Below are 16,463 nucleotides of genomic sequence, written 5' to 3'. Positions count from 1 at the left end.
CCACAATGACTAGGCTGAGTCAGGCCAAAACCAGGAGCCTGGAGTGCCACCTAGGTATCCCACACGGATGGGAAGGGTCCAAGTACTTGGGCCATCATCTGCCACTTTCCCAGACACTTCAGCAGGGAGCTGGATTGGAAGTAGAGCAGCCAGGGCTCAAAATCTTGCTCTGATATGGGATGCCACCTTTACAGGTGGTGGCTTAACCTGTTGTGCTATACCACTGGCCCAGAATCTACTGTTTCAGTACAGATAGAGAAGTGTTTGCCACTATAGCTACATGTCCTCATAGTCTCTACATTTGGCGAAGAAGCAATGCCATGTCAGTATCATTCAGAAAAACTCAGAGCTCATTTGATTTGTGAATATGATTCTCCATTAAAAGGAGACAGATTTCTTTAGAATAAAAAAATGGTTTCAGGCATCTGATGAGGAAAATAGAATATATTCCTGGATGATCACATTGAGTCAGGAAATCAAAAAGTGCCAGAGGATTATGAATGATGCTGCTGAGTCGGAAGATATAGAATACATCTTCACCAGGCTTCTACTGCTCAGACCTCAGACAGTTTGCCATCAAAGTAAATACTGCTAGCAATGGATAGCAAACTGTGTGGTGCTAGAAAAGTGGCTATCAATAACGGGGAGGAGGGGCGGTCCCTAATGGGCAGAGTTTGCTGATTTCTGTAAAAAATTAATTACAAATGATTTCAAGCTACCGAAGTTGTACCACTGCTTTAGAAAGAGATGATTAAAATTGGTTCTCAAGAGTAAGTGGGCTAGCCACAGCACAACATTAATTATAACCAAGGAATAAAATAAGGTCGTCTAAATCTATACAGAGATATCAATAGATGAATAAATCGCATAATGAGGAGAAGGGAAGGCTCTTGCTAACAGTAAAATTTTCACTAAAGTAGAAGAAATGATGTCATGGGAAACAGTCAATGAATGCTAAAACCAGCAAGAGAAGCTTTAACAAGAAGTTGTTTGAAAGACTCACTCTAGAAATTACTTATTAATTACAACATAAAAATAATAATCACTTCATAGTAGAGAGGTCTGATGGATGCCACGTTAACCAAGCAATCAATGTTCACATCTCCAGTGTTGAGATGAAATGACATCAGGTGACTCCTGTTGGGATACACTGAGAAGAGAATCAGTGTCTTTTCAAAAGCACAACTACAGAAAATATTCATATAAAACGTTCTATTTTAAGGAATAGGCTCATGCCATTGTGGTAATGGCAAATCCAAAACCTGTAGGGCAGTCAGAAAGGATGGAAACAGACATGATCACTCCGTCACAGGTTTGAGGATAAATCCATCTCCCCTGGGGAGCTTCAGTCTTCCCCTTAAACCTCCACATGATTGGACAAGTCCCACCTGTGTGATAGAGAGTAATCATTTTTGCTTAAAGTCAACTGATACCAGATGATAACCACATATACAAAATACATTCAGAACAACACTTAGATGAGTTCTTGACCAAAACCAAGCTCCATAGCCTAGTCAAGTTGACAAATAAAATTTAACCATCATGGCAGTCAGCCTTGTGGTGCAGTGCGTTAAGCGGCTACTTAACTTATAATCCTGTATTGGAGAACAGGTTCAAGTCTCAGTTGCTCTGCTTCTGACCCAGTTTCCTGCTAAGAAACCTCAGAAGGCAGTGGAAGATGGCCCAAGTGTTGGGGACACTGACACCCTTACGGAATATGAAGATGGAGATCCTGGGTCCTGGTTTTGGCCCGGCCCAGCTCCAGCTGGTGTGACCATTTTGAGAGTAAACCGGCTCATAGATCTCTGTTTCTCTTTCTTCCTCTCTCTCTCTCTTTCCCTGACTCTGCCTTCCAAATAAGTAAATACATGTATATACATATATATATTTAAATTTAAAGCTATATATATATATACATATATATATTTAAATTTAAATATATATATGTATATACATATATATGGAATCGTGGCCCTTAGATGATTTCTAAATGTTGAAGCCTACAACCTGTTTCCGTCCATGATTAAGGGATTATTCAGATGCGACTCAAGATCTTCAGAGGAGTTGAACCTGGATATTGCAGTGGGCCAAATGAAGTCACAAGGCGCTTACAAGGGGAAGAGGAAGGCAGGAGAGGCAGAGGGAGAGAAGGGGTAAGGAGCAATGCAAAGCGCAAAGCGATACAAATGCTGACGCTGTAGATCTGAGGGGGTCACAAGCCTCTCCGGACTGAATAAGCCAAGGAGCACATCCCCCTGCAGATTCTCCAGTGTCTGCCAACACTGTCATAGCGCACTTCAAAAATCTGCAGAAAATGGAATTAAAATATAAGTGAAATCTATTTTGGTGCAAATATTCTTGAAGCCAGTGCAGAGTTTTTTTGAAGACCCTCTTATATGCATGGATTTAATTTTCTTGGCAAAATGTTGAATTTTCTTTTAATTATATTTTCCATGAACTTTTTGAAGTACCCACATCTGAGACCCAGAAATCCGATTTTGGATTTCTGAGCTCCGGAATTATAAGTTTGTGCTGTTTCATGTCAATAAGTGAATGATAATCCATGGCAATAGCAACAGAAAACTAAAACACTCTCCAATGACTCTGAAAAAATGTGTTTGTTTGAAAGTATATACATAGAGAATACTAAAGTACATACAGTAAACAAATGAAATACTAGCAAATTTGGTTAAGACTCTCTGAAAGTCTCCTACAATCCTTTTGCAAGTATTATTAAGATTCTATCTATGAACAACATTGAATCTTTTCTTTGTGTTAATATCACATTAGCATGAGAATTGACAAGAATTGTGTTTAGTAATTATCATGCATTTGTTATGATCCTGAGAAGATAATGTATTAGTAAATTCCTTAAGGAAAAACATTTAAGCAAAGTAATACTAAAACAAAATGTTACAGAAAAGAGTAAAAAAAAAAGTTCTTAAATTTTAAGGATAAAAAGAGAAATATGTACAGTGAACTGGAGAGAATGTATAGAATTTACTTCAAATAAACCAGGTAGAGAAAGTACATGAAGGACAGGAAAGTGGAGAAAGGACATGGCAGGGGACATTTAGGAGAAATCTGAGTATACCACTTTGTCTGCTTTTGCATGTATGTCAGATTCTTAAAAACTTCAGAAACAAGACCATTTTATTTAAAATCCAAGCTTAATAGTTCAGGTAGCAATCAGCTTTCCTGGGGCGTTAGCAGCTTGGATTGAAGAACGACTGACAGAGGCTTCAATGGTCAGTGTGTTCTCTGTATACTAAGCTTCCCCAATTTGAACAGCAAGCCAGGGAGCCAGAGGTCCCTCTTGGAGCGGGTCAGCCAGCAGACACCAGCATTTCCCCACAGCCATTGCTCCTCACTGCTGGTCCTGCAGTTCATTCCTAATTGTAGGCACTACCACCAGGGTTTAGAAGACTCTGTAGAAAATAGCAGTTTTTGAAGAAACTGGATGTTACTTAAAATGTGATCCTTGGATAAACATCACAAGGAGGTGCCCTTGTCAAGCAACTAAGCGCTGACTTGGTCTCTTTCCCGTTGTCGAAGCCACTTTGTTTTGGAACCTTTTTGCTGGCAGAGAGTTTGAGGAGACAATGGGGAGGGAAAATCACGTACATTTCTTTTTTTTTTTTAAGATTTTATTATTTATTTGAGAGGTAGAGTTACAGACAGAGAGAGGGAGAGACAGAGAGAGAGGTCTTCCATCCACTGATTCACTCCCCAGATGGCCAGAGCCGCTGGAGCTGGGCCGATCTGAAGCAGAGAGCCAGGAGCTTTTTCCTGGTCTCCCACGGGGTGCATCCTGGGCCATCTCCCACTGCCTTCCCAGGCAGGGAGCTGGATCCGAAGAGGAGCAGCTGGGCACGAATTGGTGCCCATGTGGGATGCTGGCGCCAGAGCAGGAGGTTTATCCTACTACACCACAGCACCGCCCCTTTTTATTTTATTTTTTTAAACACATACATTTCAATGACTGTCTCCATTTGCTTCACCTATAAATGCATTAAATAGGTAAGGATATACCCGTATTTCAACACAATTAATAGAAAGTCAACTACAACAGTTTAGTTAGATATTCGAACTTTTTGCCCTTCCTCAACTAGACAAACAAATGAGAACATGCATTTCTTGGCCAGCTCCAGTGAATTTAAATTTTCCATTAGCATATAATAGGTTTAGACTAGAAAGCCTTTTGAACATGGGAATCCGTAAGGAAAACAGAAACACTACCCAAGCTAGTGCTCAAATAAGTTCACACTGTTATTTCAGAATAGGCTGTGCCTATATAGAGGATGGGTAAAAGTTCTACGTGTGTCGATTTTTTTAAAAAATAGCAAGATTTTTTAACAGCCATTTCGTCTCTGAGAGAGTCAATGACCACGTTTGATGAGAAGCCAGATGGCAGCGTTCTGTATGCCCGGTGCCAAGAAGCATGACGGGAGCTGCAATTTACCTTCCGTGGTGAGGCTAGCCACCGAAGCACACCACAGCTGCGGGCGAGCCAGGCTGCTGCCGGTAGGTGCAAGCACAGTTGGTTCCCTCCCAATTTGGATGCAGCAGGTAAGAGGCTGAATCAGTACCCAGCAATTATGGAATTGGCATGCGCTGCATTGTTTACTCACAGTAATATTCCTACTGGACTTTATTAAAACACCATCTGTTGTCAGGGCAGACAAAGAATCCAAACAGAAACACATAGCGAGACACAGAAAGAAAGTGTGAAAAGGTGTACATGTGCGGGGCGGGGGAAGGCGGGGAGTCCTGCTACAGAGTTGGGCTGGCTTTCTAAGAGGCCTCCTTTGGTCCTGGGAGTTATCTTTTAACGTGATACCCCTACTCTCCCACATTGCTGTTTGTTGGTTTCCACAGCTAGCCAGGCCAAAACCATTTGTGGTCCAAATGAAGTTGGCTGTGCAAGAGTCTAGCTGGAACGAAAGACAGCTAGTGCGTGCATACGGGTAGACCCCGACCACATAGGCATTGCTACAAATTAAAACCAAAATTATGGAAAGTCAAGTTGTCCCGCTGAATGATGCTCAGACTAAACTTCTGACTTAATGTTCGCAATAGAGGCTGAGTAACGAAGGAGCTCTGCCAGTAATAATACCTCCAGGGCACAAGGAAAGTGACGGTTTTGTTTCCAATCAGCTGTTTTCTCTTACTCTTTTTAATCCCGCAGATGGGGATCAGATATTTCTAATACACAGCTGGGCTCTACAAATGGCCAAGTGTAATTGTTCTTACACCCGCATATAATTCCAGGTGAAATTAATTAGTCAGAATTCCTCATCAGATAATACACTAATAAAATGTGATGCAAGTCATTAAATATGCAAATACAAGACCAACAGCATAAAAATAGGTCGTTTTGATTCTACAAGAAGACATCTGTCTATTTGGAACTTTAGTGCAAACCGAAACCAAAACCAAAACAAAGCTTACAATGTGTGTGTAAACAAGCCATGATTCATGTGGCAAAACGAAAGCTGCAGAAAAATGAATCCAAAGCAAGCACTGAATATTTTCAGGGTAAAGGGGTTGGCTCATTTAGATACATATATTCAAATATTACAGTGCGGATGACTTAGGAGCGTGCGAGGGAAGCCAGAGGGCAAAGTCGTGCTGCGTGTGATGTCACTGTCTGCTTTGCCTTTCACTCAGACCCTTGATATTCCTGCCAGGGGACGAGCAGTCATTTTAATTTGCAGAAATGCTGTTTCCCACTTTGCAAGCCGTACCAATATTTACAGAGAATTCAGTGAATGAATGAAAAGAAACAGCTGGGACTCCTTCCACCTCATTGCCCCTCTCCTCTCTGAGTCTCCTCCTCCGTACTGTCTTACTTGTAGTCATTTTGTTGAGCGATGGATTGCGTTGGCAGCCTTCAATTCACTGACGCCTGTTTGTTAAGCACGTCATAATGCCTTTATGCATTTTCCCTATGCTAATTGTTTTCCATGCATGAATATCCCAATTATGTATTTTCCCTGATATGCCGTTTAATATAATTTTAAGCCTAACCATAATACCATGACATGTACTCACTGATGCTATTTTACTGTTTGATTATGCTCGTCACAGTATCGCTGACTGTCAACAGTGTTCTACAAAACAAAAGAAAATCACAATCGTTTGTTCAGAGAACTTGACATTTACCTGGGGAGATAAGATATATCCTAGGGGCCGGCACTGTGGCACTGCGGGTAACGCTGCTGCCTGCAGTGCCGGCATCCTTCATGGGTGCCTGTTCAAGTCCCATCTGCTCCACTTCTGATCCAGCTCTCTGCTATGGCCTGGACCATAGCACCTGGCTACACCCAAGTGGAATATAGAGATGAAGCTCTTGACTCCTGGCTTCAGACCAGTCCAGCACCAGTTGGTGTGGCCATTTGAGGAGTGAACCAGCAGATAGAAGATTTCTCTCTCTCTCTCTCTCTCTCTCTCTCGGTAACTCTGCCTTTTAAATTAATTCATTCATTCATCCGATATAAGTCCATATTGCTTTCTGTTGTTTTAGCATATATCTTTTTTTAAAAAAAGATTTATTTATTTATTTATTTGAAAGGCAGAGTTACAGAGAGGCAGAGGCAGAGAGAGAGAGGGAGAGGTCTTCCAACTGCTGGTTCACTCCCCAGTGGCCTCAATGGCTGGAACTGGGCTGTTTCAAAGCCAGAAACCAGGAGCTTCTTTCAGATCTCCCATGTCAGTGCAAGGGCCCAAGCACTTGGGCCATCTTCTACTGTTTTCCCAGGTGCATTACCAGGGAGCTGGATTGGAAGTGAGCAGCCGGGACTAGGGTAGGAAACCATAGGGGATGCTGGCATCACAGGCAGCAGGTTTACCTATTACGCCACAGCGCCGGCCCCAGGATGAATATTAATTAGCAGAGAGCAAGAATGAAGAGGAAGACGCAATCAGGGAAGAAGTTAGGGCTTACCTATCTTGCAAAGGGTGGAAAGATTGCGACTAGGTGGGGGGGGGGGGGATGTAGGAGCAGCCTCTGCAGAGATGCAGATCCTGAACAGAGGAAGGAGTCTCCAGGGACCCTGAAACTGGGTTCTTGGTCCAAAACAGCCAAGGCAATGATGACTTAATGAGACACACTACTGAAGGAGCCTCCATGACTTGTTATACCTCGCACAAGGAGACCAACCTTCCAGAGAGCACAGTGAAGATTTTCATGAAGGGGAATATAATAGATTCTCTTTGCAAACAGCTTTAAGCTCAATCCAATGTTGATGCACAACACTGAGTGCAAAACAGGCTCTGTGAACATTTGCAGATCAAAGGTTTCCAAAAAAGAATGAATTGATGAATTGATTGTAACCACTGAAAAATATGAATAATAAAAACAGTTTGTAAAAAATAAATGCCTTTATTCTACATCTACCACTGCTACAGGGAAAAAATTTTGTTTAGATTCTACAATAGCTACTGGAGCATACAAAGGCGGGGTACATATTTCGTGATTGCTACATCTGGGCTAGCACAAGTGAGCTCTGCACCCAGGACAGCAGAATGACAGATGTTGACCCTCAGCTGTGTTGGAAAGGAAGAAACCACGGTCAAATTCAAAGTAAAATAACTGTCTCTGCGATAGGTCTGAGCATTGCAAGTCCTGAAGCTTGAAATCTGAAATTGGTGCCGGCGCCGCGGCTCACTGGGCTAATCCTCCGCCTTGCGGCGCCAGCACACCGGGTTCTAGTCCCGGTTGGGGAGCCAGATTCTGTCCCGGTTGCCCCTCTTCCAGGCCAGCTCTCTGCTGTGGCCCGGGAGTGCAGTGGAGGATGGCCCAAGTCCTTGGGCCCAGCACCCCATGGGAGACCAGGATAAGCACCTGGCTCCTGGCTTCAGATCAGCGCGTTGCGCCGGCTGTAGCAGCCATTGGAGGGTGAACCAACGGCAAAGGAAGATCTGTCTCTCTCTCTCACTGTCCACTCTGCCTGTCAAAAATAATAATTAAAAAAAAATCTGAAATTGGTGAAGAGTCAGGGTGTAAGCCAGACATGTCAATACAAGGCTACTTCAAAAAAGCTTGTGTAAAATGGAAATAAAAGTTAAGTTTAAGAGGGCAGGCATTGTGATGCAGAGGGTTAAGCATCTGCTTGGGATGCCCACATCCCGTATCAGAGCCCCAGGTTCTTTGGTTCCAACTCAGCTTCCTGCTAATGCTCTGGGGAGGAAGTAGATGTTGACCTAAGTACTTGGTTCCTGGCCAGCTACAGGACAGAGCTGGATGGAGTTCTGGGCTCGCGGCTCCAGCCTGACCCACTGTGGCTGGTGTGAGTATTTGGGGAGTGAACCAGTAGATGGATGATCTTTCTCTCTTTTTCTGTCATTCTGCCTTTCAAATAAATTAAAATAAGCAGATAAACATTTTTTAAAAGATATGCTCAACTTAGTGCAAGAAAAATTTGAAAACCCTGCAAATTTTTTTCATAATACTCATTTTTCTTGAACTTGAAAAACCCCTCATAGACTAAGGATAGAGGCTATGTAATTATTCAAGCCCGGGCTTTCTGCAGGGCTAAGTAGGTACCCAAGCACTGGAACAAAGCATAAATATGAGAGTTTATGGAAAGTTAATATTATAAAAAAACAATGTATGAATTTCAAAAATTTATGCACTCAAACTTTTCTTTTAATTCCATTTCCATGAGCTTTTTAAAGTGCCTTCGTTAACATAGTTAGATAAACATTAGCCTATGTGTATAAGAGGGACCAAAGAAAATGGGAAGAAAATGAGAGTTTTTAAAGAAAATGATTTTTGTGCAATGGAATGAGGAAACAAGCCCTGAAAGCAGTCCAGTAGTTACACGTAAAGTAACTGCTTTTCTTCCATAACCCTACTAGATGGGTGTCAGCATTCCCCCAGGAGGCAACTCAGAGGAATTCCCCTCGCTCTGCACCAAGGGAGTTATTAGGTCCCATAACACTGTGGTAATAAGATCCTGGGAGAATTTTCGGGAATTCCACATTCAAAGATCCCACATCCACAATTTTCCAGAAGGAGGAGGGGGGAAGAAATGGGAGAGCCATACTTATAGCCACAAAAACTCCGGTCTGAATGCAGAATGGGCTCTCAATCACTCCTGAATTGCCTGTGGAAATTTCTGTATCTTTACTTTTTGATAAAATTTTGCTAAACTGCGCTTCCCATCTGCTTGTCCATTGGCCTCATACTTTGTTTTCCACAGAGCAGTTTCTTGGGGTTCAAATCAACTGAAATATATATATATATATATATGTGTGTATGTATGTATATATTTATGTATATATATTTATATATAGCCATTTTACTCCATGGTATAAAACTAAAGGTTTTCTCTTCATCATGGTATAATTTGATCCCATGTAAAATAAAAGCATGACTACTTGTCCTTGAAGCATGACTACATTATGTCATCATTAATTTCCTCAGACCTACATGGTATCATTATAAAGGTCTGAAAATTTTGTCCCAGGTTAAAGATTATCAAAGAACTATTTCTGCAAGGTGATATTTAACCTATCTCTCACATTCATTTTCCCCAGTACTCACTATTTGTACCTCTTTTCTACTAGAAAAGTCTATGGGGTAAAACGTGCTGGTTTAGAGAATATGCTTGCAAAAATGATGTTCTATTTCTGACGTAATCTTTTCTTCCATCAACTACAGCAAATGTGGATCTCCTCTATAACTGATGTCTCCACACAAAGATCGTGGGGTTTGGGCAATCATTCAAGTCGCAGGCCCCTCCCTTTTCTCACTAGAAGGGTTTTGTTTGTAAATTTCAGAATCTAAAGGTAATCATAAAGTGAAATATAATCATTAAAATGTCTTCAGATTTATGGCAAACAGCTATGCAAACCATCTGGAACATACTCTGGGAGGTATTCTCACCAATATCAACAACCCCTTTCTCACACACATGGGCATTCACATACACACTGCCCTGACATTTGTAGCCTTCGGTCAAAAGTAAACAGAATCCATGAAGGCAGCAAGGTTGTCTCTGGTCCCAACTGTGCTGTCAAATAGCCCAATTAGTGTGGAGATGACAACCACAGACTGTCACCACCCACACTCTGCTGTCATTTAGCTGGCTCCCTTGAGTGAGAAGCTTTGGAAATAGTAGAATAAAAATATCCTAAAGGCTTACGATGATACAGTTCTTTTCGTCCCTTTATATCTTGAGGTGCTGAAGATATCTCTTCTCCTTCTAAGGCTGGATACCAGGATGTGAATAAGACTGTCATTGCACAAATATTTACAAGAATGGCACTGCTTGTGGCATAGAGATGCCATCGCCTCCTAGATCCAGATGGACTCTCACGGAAGAGTCTCGGTGTCCCCATAGAGGGACACTGGGTACGAACAGCCACTGCTGATGTGCTGATTAGTGCTAATGTCTAACACATCAGCACAGAGGCCAAGACTACCAGGAGGCAGACACCGGCAATCACACAGAAACATTTTTTTTGTTTTCCAGGAAATGCCTCAGTTGATATTTGCTCAGGAGTGAGTGATGGCACTAGGAGAATGTTTCAGACTGAGTCACAAATGACTAGAATCTGTTCCTATGTGTAAGAAACATGACTATTAAAACTCAGTTCCCGGCATTGCCAAATGTCTGCAGCAAGAAATGTACTCTGGTTGTTTCCCTGACCAGCGACACGTGATGAGAGTAGGAAAATATTCCTGCTGGTTGGGAGGATCTGAGACATGAGTCTCTTTTTATATCTTGATTTGTTAGAGAAAATAAGGAGCTCTTTTAATTTGGTAGGGGGAGGGTAGACAGCTCCCAAGTTATTTTGACTTTGTTAGATCGTGAGATTTAGGCTCCAACCCTGGCTGGGGCAGAGGAAGGTACCCTGAGAACCCGGGCTCCAGATGGCACCCAATAGAAATGATGGTTCGGGCACTAAGCCCTGGGACAGGACCCGCAGGAGCGGAATCTGGTGAAAAGTGTTGGAGACAGCTGAGGCCGACCCCTCAACTTCCTCTCCTCCTTTTACCACTCCTGGTGGCAATTTTCCGAGACAGACTCTAATCCTCCCAACCAGCAGGGTACAATGTCAGACCCCAGAGGGCAGGTAATTTGGGAAAAGCCTATAGTTTTCTGGTATGCATAGAGGTGCAGGTCCCCCTCCAGTGTGACATTCAGGTATGATTTGATTTGGTCACACCAAAACTAAACACTCAATATGGCAGCATTGGGAGGTAGGCCCTAATAGGAAGTGTTTAGGTCATGACTCATGAGTGTGTTAGTGCTGTCCTTCAACGATGAGTTTTCTTTCTTTTTTTTTTTTTTATTTTTTTTTATTTTTGACAGGCAGAGTGGACAGTGAGAGAGAGACAGAGAGAAAGGTCTTCCTTTTGCCGTTGGTTCACCCTCCAATGGCCGCTGTGGCCGGCACACCACGCTGATCTGAAGGCAAGAGCCAGGTGTTTCTCCTGGTCTCCTATGGGGTGCAGGGCCCAAGGACCTGGGCCATCCTCCACTGCACTCCTGGGCCATAGCAGAGAGCTGGACTGGAAGAGGGGCAACCGGGATAGAATCCGGCGCCCCGACCGGGACTAGAACCCGGTGTGCCAGCGCTGCAAGGCAGAGGATTAGCCTATTGAGCCACGGTGCCGGCCTGATGAGTTTTCACTCTAGAGGGATTGGGTTAATTACTATGAGAACGATTGTAATAAAGCATATTTGGCATCTTCAGCTTTCTCTTTCTTCCTCTCTGGCCATGTAATCTGCTTACTCTTCCACTTGTAGCTCAGCATGAGACCCTTGCAGGATGCAGCAACCCAATCTTTCATTTAAAAAAAAATATTTATTTATTTACTTGAGAGGCAGAGTTACAGAGCGAGAGTGAGAGCGAGAGCGAGAGAGAGAGAGAGAGAGAGCGCTTCTAACCACTGGTTCACTCCTCAAATGGCTACAGCAATAGCCAGAAGATTCCTCCAAGTGTCCCGCATGGGTGCAGGGACCCAAGTCCTGCCTTCCTAGGACATAGCAGGGAGTTGGATCAGAAGTGGAGCAGCTGAGACTTGAACTGGAACCCATATGGGGTGCTGGCACTGCAGGTGGCAGCTTTAGCCACTACACCACAGCACCAGCACCAGCCCTGCAACGCAGTCTTGAACTTCCTTTGCTGAACTGTGAGCAAAATAAAATGCTTCCATTGTAAAGTCCTCAGTTTCAGGTATCCTGCTAAGGCAACAGAAAATGGACTATGACAGAATACAAGACAAGATTTTTTAAAAAATGGAAGCAATAATAGTTAATAGGAAAAATACAACATGGATGGAAGAAATAATGTCATTTTGGCCACAGAGAATATCTAAGTATCTTTTGGGTCAGGTTCTGAGACACAGTGACAGACGTAGATAATAATGTTACAAGGTAAGAAAATATAAAATTATTCATAGTGCCTGGGACTCACTGATGAGAAGTATGGAGCTAATTTTATGTAGACTGACATGGTTACTCTAAAAGCAAGTTAAGTCACTAGGGCATTCCTGATGGAAAGACATATTATACTTAATGTAGCATTTCTTACATTGTGTCAGTTATGAAAATGGAACTAGAGAGGAAACTCTAGTCATCACGACTCCTAAGCAGAAATCCCAAATATCTGAAACAACGTCCAATGCAATGTCATGAATTCACAAGAAAAAGGGACAAGATGTGGAAATGAACTATGGATTACAAGTAGGCTAACAAAGGATAAAAATGGCAAAAATATCATGGGAGAAAGTGACATGTTCAAAAATTAAAAGTGAAAATTTAATCAAGCATGAGAAAAATATTCTTGAGAAACTGTTAAGAAACTAAAAACTGTGAAGAGGATACTTAGAAAATTTCCAAGGAAATTTAGGATGATTAGGATTAATACTTGAATCTAAAGAAAGTCTTTATGGGGATTCATAAAGAATAAATGAGTAGGCTTGAATTCCAGTAAAAAGAGCAAAAAAAGCTCTAGAATTCAACGAACGAGATAAGGATGAAACATGGCTGACAAGGGAACATGCTTTATTTGAAAAGAGTAGAATAGACTTAAAAATGTAATAAATCTTTATGTTAAAAATTATAATCATATATTAAAGATGATTTAATGTATAAAACACATCAAAGGGCAATAGAACAGTGTAATGAAAAAGGAATAAAAACATTTTGTTATGGAAGTAGTCTGCAGACTATTCTATTAAACGAGATCATAGATAATGTTTTTTTTTTAATATAGATTGAAACAGCATAAATGCAAGGTGGAATTATAATAGAAGAAATGAACTGCTAGGGCACTCATTCATTTTCATCCTTCTGAGAGCATGAAATCTGAGAACCTCTCATCTTGTTCACAGTTCCATGAAGTTAGGAAGCTGAACAAGTAACAAGAGAATTTCTTATTTCAAATTTAGTTCTAACCATCATTTAACAATTGAAGCAATGGGAAACTTGAGGAAGTATGTCCAGGTCCTTTTAGTCAATAAATTAACAATGATGACAAGTCAAATAAAATTCAGATACAGTCAAGTTGGGATGGAAAATCATGCAACAGGACTTGGAAGATGGGTTTGATTTTAAGCCTCCCAGGCTCACTTATTTATTACTTTACTGACCTGGACCAAGTCAATACTTCTTTTCTGAGTTTTTCCTGCTTTCTAATGAGTAATTTACATAGGTCTAGAACACGGTGTTATTACCATATGCTGCACGAGACCAGAAAATTTGACTTCACAAATTCTGTAATTCTCTCTTATGTCAATAAGGTCACTGAAATAGAAAAATTACTGTAATAATTTAAATTCTGGCAATTAACTATGTCTGCATATGGCGAGAGAAAAAAATGGTCATACTGAGCCAGTTACTAAGCAACCACTTTGTTCTACCCTATCTCACCAGGCGGGGAAGAGAACAAAGGAATAATGCTCTCTTCTTAGACCCTGTTAGTCCCCATTAAAGGGACGCATCACCAGTGCAGGATGGCAGGTCATTTCTTTAACAATCTGCTGGTAAATGGGGTTTTGCATTTCTATGACTCTTCTTCCCATAATATTCTATTAAAATTTAACATTTCTTGAGACGTAGACAATTATGGGAGTCATGAAAGCTGCAATGAATGAACGCATGCATGGAGAACTGAACAGAGTTGTGCACATAGTTAGCACTTGGCAGCCACTTTTGGTTCCACAGATAAAGCTGAACATGGAAGTGCATTATTGGTATTTTTAAAATTTTTCACTGTTATTTCAAAAATATTTATCTGTTAAAATACAAACCACTAAATAGAATATAAAGAAAGTATAAATGTTTACTAAAATGGAAGATAAACAAAAACATTCTAAAGAAATTCATAAAAACAATATTTCAACTCCAAAGGTCTAATTAGGATCTAATGGCCACTCATCTGATGGCTCAGCTCCACCGTTGCTGCCGTTTGAAGAGTGAACCAGAGAGACTGGAAGACCTCTCTCTCTGTCTCTATCTCTTTCTGTAACTCTGTCTTTCAAATAAACAAAACAAATTTTTTTTTAAAAAAAAGGCTTATTAAGAAATAATCATATCATCTTGGGAAGTTACATGAAATGCAGTAACCATTTTCACCTTGACAACAGAGCAATGTCTCCAGAAATTATTTTCTAAGAAAAGCATGGTACCCAAACTGAGTGTTATCCAAATTTTCGAAAGGGGTAATTTCATCACCATATGTACATGGTTCAATCCAACAAAACTTAAGATGTATCTTTCCTTTAATTCTGCTTATGGAAATTGTAAATCAACGCAATGGAGCAGGGGCAATATTTTAATTTTTTGTAGCAGTTTCATCTTTCAAACTTGTATTTTTTTTTCTTGTTTCTTCCCAGGGAGAGAATAATGTAGAGAGGGGAGGTTTGGGAAAAAGGAACAAACAACAAACTGCCAGTTGTTCCAGAAAAGAATGTTTCTATGATACAGGAGTCCATTAGGGATTCAACAGCAAGCAACTAAACTAATTACAAGAAGCTAAACAGCCCCCCTCCTCTATGGATGGCATTCAGTACAGACCTGCTAAGAAGATAAATGCCAAATACATTTATTGTCACAAGAGTCAATGCATGCCCTGTACTAAAACTCACGAATCTGTTGGCACTTGTCTTGTATCTTGCACTACCTGTGTGGGTGCATCAACACATAGGAGGGAAAGTCTGCCTCACTGTGCAGTGCAAACATGCTGAGCGTGTGTAACATCTGTGCCAGAACTTTTGCATCCTTATAAATCATGTCCCAGCTCTTGCTGGGGCAGCGAGGAAGGATTTTTTGGCATATAAATGTAAATCATTGCATGCCCTCTGGAATAGAATAATAATCGAATTGATTTACCAGCTATGCACTGTTCTTTGACGAAGTTTGAGAGTGAGGAGTGATTTTAATGGGAAAGAGAGGTTGGCTTTTACTGAACTATTCACATACAATTAAAATAACAAGTGATCAGCATTATTTATTACAATTTTTCTGGGTAGGAATATAACTCCTGGGAGCATACTGTTGAGAAGAAGACAGAGAATAAATCCCATGTCTCATGTCAGTGTGAGATCTAATCTGTGCACATTCTGTTATAGCCCAAATAAAAGTATTTGCGCCATGCCAGCAGGGCTGACACATTTCCACCATCCTTATCGTTATATGATTAACCACTTAGCAGAGGTCAGGAGGAAACCAGTAGGAAGACATCCTTTTTCACCTTAGATTCATAAAAGAATTGATGTTGCTAGGCTCAGACAGGAAAAAATGTGTCCCTAAAAAGCAATACATTTCCTCATAAAGTTGTTACCTTGCAAATATTAATATTTCTCTTTTTCATCCTAATTCTCTGTGCCTGCGCATTTCTGTTCAATCCATCCTAAAGATGCTAAGATAAATACCTTCAGTTTCTGAAAATTGGCCTGCATCCAATACTAGGATAGTTTGGCCCATTGTGTAGTGTAGCTACAGTCATTCCTGAAAACACTAATTCCATCAACAGAGTCACAGGGGAACCACAAACATCCTCATTATCCTAGACTTAGTAAGTTAAGGCTCCTCATTTGACAAGAAACATCAGAATGGTCGATGCGAACCTACATGGTTTATTTACAGTTTCTTAGAAACTTCTATTTGATACCTTTTTTTAGGAAAAAAAAAAAAAAGATGCATTCATTACAGTACACTGAAAGGCATCGTTTGAGAGGCCAGGAAGAAATCTGACAGCTGTAACCACATGAACACACAATATGTTTACAACTCTGTTCACAAATCCACGTTTTCTGCTCCATCTTCCAATTGTACAGAATATTTTACTTTTTCTGAGATTCAGTCATCAATAGAGGTAAAAATTCAAAGGTTTTATAGATATTTCAGGTCCTGAGAGCAAGTCCCTGTGAAACTCAAAATTTCACATCAATGTTTATTTAACAGGTTTGGTGAAATCGCCTTTTTAAAACTGATATTTTTAGT

Source organism: Lepus europaeus, chromosome 3, assembly GCF_033115175.1.
Source record: "Lepus europaeus isolate LE1 chromosome 3, mLepTim1.pri, whole genome shotgun sequence".
In the NCBI taxonomy this organism is placed as follows: Eukaryota; Metazoa; Chordata; class Mammalia; order Lagomorpha; family Leporidae; genus Lepus; species Lepus europaeus.
Note: the sequence above shows the minus strand (reverse complement) of the source record.